This window comes from Cupressus sempervirens, chromosome 1, assembly GCF_028749045.1.
Source record: "Cupressus sempervirens isolate cs-2001-9-10 chromosome 1, ASM2874904v1, whole genome shotgun sequence".
Lineage (NCBI taxonomy): Eukaryota > Viridiplantae > Streptophyta > Pinopsida > Cupressales > Cupressaceae > Cupressus > Cupressus sempervirens.
This window is the reverse complement of record NC_143118.1, coordinates 175297971-175302764: the sequence shown is the minus strand read 5'-3', so window position 1 is coordinate 175302764 and position 4794 is coordinate 175297971.

Genomic DNA, 4794 nt, shown 5'->3' with positions numbered 1-4794 from the left:
AATTAGCCAGGCTCCAAAGTGGGTCTAGCTAAAAAAAAAATTGTTTCCAAACACCTAAAGTGCCAAAGTAATCTACTGAATGATTTGACATTAACTGGATTCAAAATTGATCACTACTCTACCATTAAAACTCATTTTACTATTAGTCTGCAAATAGTCAAATATGTGTTAGGAGGTCCTTTGACTACCCGTAAAAACTAACTAGAACACCTAACTAGGCTTTGAAAACTAGAACATGGATTCTTTGTTCCACATTCTTGCATCCTACAAAATCTCGTCTCAAGATGAAATCTCAGTCAAAAGATATTTTCTATCAAAGTTGACCTTTTGGAACTACCTGCAAGTAAACACATTAGAAAGAACTAAAATGGGTTTGGATTTGGCTTTGAAAATTGGGCAAATGAGCACATGGAGAAATGAAAACTAGGGTGTTGGTTCATTGTCATGAGGAGAGTATTGATCTATGATTTAGGCTCATGATGAATAACAGGGCACATTTGGCAATCGGTCAAAAAGGGCTACTTAGATTTTGTAGATTAGAAACACTGTCAAAAACCAATTTTTTGCAAATGGAATGGACCTAGAAAAGTCTACAAAGTGATTTTTCATGACCTGCAAACTAGAAAACTTAAAGTATTTTTAGAGGACAACATAGTGGTACAATCCATTAAATCTCACCGATCACAGATTAGGAGTTATGATGTCACGAACAGGGGTCCTAACAAATCTGCAAATGCTGACACTAGTAAAAAGTTATAAATTGCATTTGGAATCATGTTCAAAAACTGATCAAATGGATTCGTCATGAGCTAAAAAACATAACAATTCTCTAATGTCTACAATGCAACACAAAAGGAAATTTAGCATTTCCGTCAACTGGGTCAAATTTATAACTTGTCAAATAGAGCTTCCCAAAATTCTGAACATTTCATATCAGGATGACATTGATAACTGACCAACTTTGAAGGATTCAAAACCTAGTCAACTTGACTCAAAATGACTTGAAATCTGAAACATAGGCTCTTAGGTATGGACACTAGACACTCTCAAAGTGGCAAGTAATGAAACATTTTTGGGTGTGAGATATTCAATTGCAAATACAACCTCCTGTCACTATTTGACACTTGGGTGAAAATGCAGATTTGACAAATGCTCAAAACAAGACTTCACAAAATGGCTTAAAATGATAGTTTAACTTTATGGAACAAGTCGGCATACTAAATGAAAGGTGCTAGAAGAATTAAACACTTCTTAGGCCTCAGAATGACAGCTGAGTACATACTAATCAAAAGCATTCATGGGGTTCAATTTCTCAATGGTACTCAAAATTGGGAAGGCAATTTTGAGTCCCAATAGTGGCTTTGTCTGGGGATAAATGTCCCTTGCAAGCATGGAAAGGATTAAGATCTCTGGAGGAAGCAGACCACACACCTAAACTTCAAAAACTCTCTCAAACAGCTTTATTGAAAACAGGAAAAAACCACTAAGATTATTTACAAACAATGGCCCCAGGCCACCGAACTTCAACAAAATGTTTTACCTCTATCGTAAACATGATTCTCATCTGAAGTTGCATGAGGTAAATTGAAAACATTACTCATATCAATTTCACCAATTAGGTACATATCTTGAATTTCACCACTTAGCAAAACTAAATCTCCATTCTTACCTCCATAATGCATATAAAAACTTGGCATAAATTAACCTCTGGCTCACTATGAAATAGAATATCAGCATGCTCATTAATATTGACATCAAACTAAAACCCATCTTCAAAAATTGACTCATGAACATTATCAAACGGAAATAAAAAAGTCTTATACTCAACTTCATCAAATGAGTTATATATGTCGCTCATACCTCGACTTTGCATTTCCTCAAATATTGCCAGCTGAATGTCAAATGAGTAGTCAGATTTATATTCACACATAACATCATAATCACAATCTCAAAGCATTTCATAACCTTCTGATGTATTTTCATAATCAAAGTGTTGATCTGCTTTTACCTCATTTGAATAATCATAAAACTTACAATGAAGTGTTAGTTTCTCTTCAAAGAAAACTCCATCGAACACTTCATCTTCAAACTCACAAAATGCAACATCATTAGAAGATTCAATATTAGAAATGGAAGAAGAAAATTCTAATTTATTACAACAGTATGATAGTGTGTCATCATTTGCATCTAACCCCGCTAAATCTGAAAACTCCATGTCCTGTTCAAACAATGGGTTAATGACTCCATGCAGTGATCCCTTTTGAACGTTAGGACAAAACATGGGTTGCTCATCCTCACAAAAATCATCATATAAAGTGTTATCATATACTTTAAATTCACTACCCATTTTATCCTCATGGAAACTTTTAGTGTATGAAGAAAAGTCAGAACTATATGAAGACTCCTTTTCTATTTCTTCTACCAAACATATAGTGTCCATAATTACATCCTTTTCATTATCTTGTTTAGGATAACCATTATGAATAGACCCTGATTCTTCCCTAAACACCTCACTATATGCTGAATCTTTACTATCTAATGTAAGAACACTTGACAATTCTTCACTGAAATCTTCATATTCAAACTCATTAGCATCAACTAACTTCACCATCTCTTTATCTTCATACTTTGTAGACAAATCACTTTCAAATTTTTCATTGGCTAACTGATTTGTATAACACAAAAACTAAGATGCACTTTCTTTTTCAGATTCAAAAAAAGAATTCATACCTTCACTTTTGAATGAATGTTCACTATCATCATTGCTTTCTTCTTCCCAATCAACATCAAATTCATGTGAAGATGAACACATTGTGTCATTTTCCTCACTATGACTCAAGTAACCACTCTCATCATTTCCTTCATATGATCCTTCTTGATTATACATCAGATCGACAACTTCATTGTCATCACTTGGAAGATGACTTTCATCCTTTTTATACCCACATTGAGATGACTATATTTCAGATTTAGATTTAATAATGTTCTCAAAATGATGCAATCTATGAAGAAGATAAATAATTTCTTGCCTATCTTGCTGATCAAGAAAATCCATCTTACCCTCTACTACTGAAACATTATCAACATGTGAGCTTAGTTCTTCTGACTGTGACTGAGATGAGTGTAACTTACATTCTTCATCCTATTTTATCTCTCCATGACATGTCAAATTAGCACCATTAAGTTCATGACCATAGACATAGCTCTCAGCTTCCTCATTGGCACAAAACTAAGATCTAGGTGTAGCAATCTTATTAGCAACGTCATGATGTATATGATCATCATGAGAGGAACTTACTGCTGTAACCAAACTTTGATTTGTAAAACCAACACAATGCTCAACCCTATCAAAGTCTGAGATATTACTTACTACTGTAGCATCATGAACATGTGTATTTATGTTTGCAAGTGAACTAACCTTCCTTATACACACATTTTAATTTAGATCCTCAATTTGATTAAAACCTACAGTAGGGGTGTTGACATTATGATTATTTGAAACTAAAGCATCAACACTATGTTCTATTTTTCTTTCATGACCATTATACCAGTAATCATTCATAACAAAATGACCTCTAATCAATCCATACTTCATATTATTCTCAATATCCCTAGCAGTCACAAAAGCCTAATACAATGTCTATGGTTCTTTATCCCTTAGTAGGTAATTTATTTTCTTGTCAAATGCATCAAAATACAATGCTAAACACATTTGATCATTAGGTCTATAAATCTCATGGATTTCATTTAGAACCTTTGCAAATATGATATTAAATTGAGGAACCAGTTCATCACACTCAATGTGAATCATCAAGAACTTATCATAAGAATCAGATATGCTTACTCGTTCTCCAAATTGCTCCATGGAGGCTGAATGCAACTTACCCCATGATGAAATAGATCATGCTGGTAAAAAAGAAAACCAATCTCTAGCATCACCTTCTAAGGTCTAAACAAATAACTTCATATGCATGTCCTCATGAGCAATCTCATAGTCACCCATCAAATCAATTCAAACAACTCAACATGATGACTGGCTGAAACAAGATGGTTCCCATTAAACTTAGGCAAAAATTTTCTAACATCATTAGGAATGACATTTGGGAAACCATGAATAACATTGAAACATAATGGCATATACTGCTTGGTAGAAATAGATATAGGCATTCCATTAACTAGCTGCATATTAGGTGAAATAAAACTTGACAGTCTTTCAAGGGTTCAAAACTCATTCACCATTAATACTTAGATTCACAACTTGTAGTAGATCTATATAAACTTCTACCAAATAACTTCTCTTCAAATACACTTCACAAACTTAATAAAACAAGTTGAAACTTATTCTGTGAAATGTATAAAACTTATCAAATCATTTTCCTCTTCTTAGTGCTAAAATTTCACTTGACGAAGAACACATATGTAGAACTCACTTTCATGGGAAAGAAATTACATGAAAGTATAAAATACCTCAAGTGTTGCTGCTGAAACATTGATATGCTGATTGGCCTGGTACTGATCTCAATTCCTTACAACACTGATCATACCCTTTGTAGAGTCACTATCTCCTTGAGGAGAACTAAATGAAATCACAACTGTGGTTCATTTTTTATAATTTCAAAACTTATGATAGCAGATCAAACAACACTTTAAAACTTGTTAATCAAGAATGTATATATATCCCTCTTCTTTTTCAAAATTTTGACACAACTTTTAGATCTACCTGATTCAACTAAAAACTCTTGAAAGCAATTATATAACTAATCTACACTAGTACAAAGATACTTTTAGAGACAG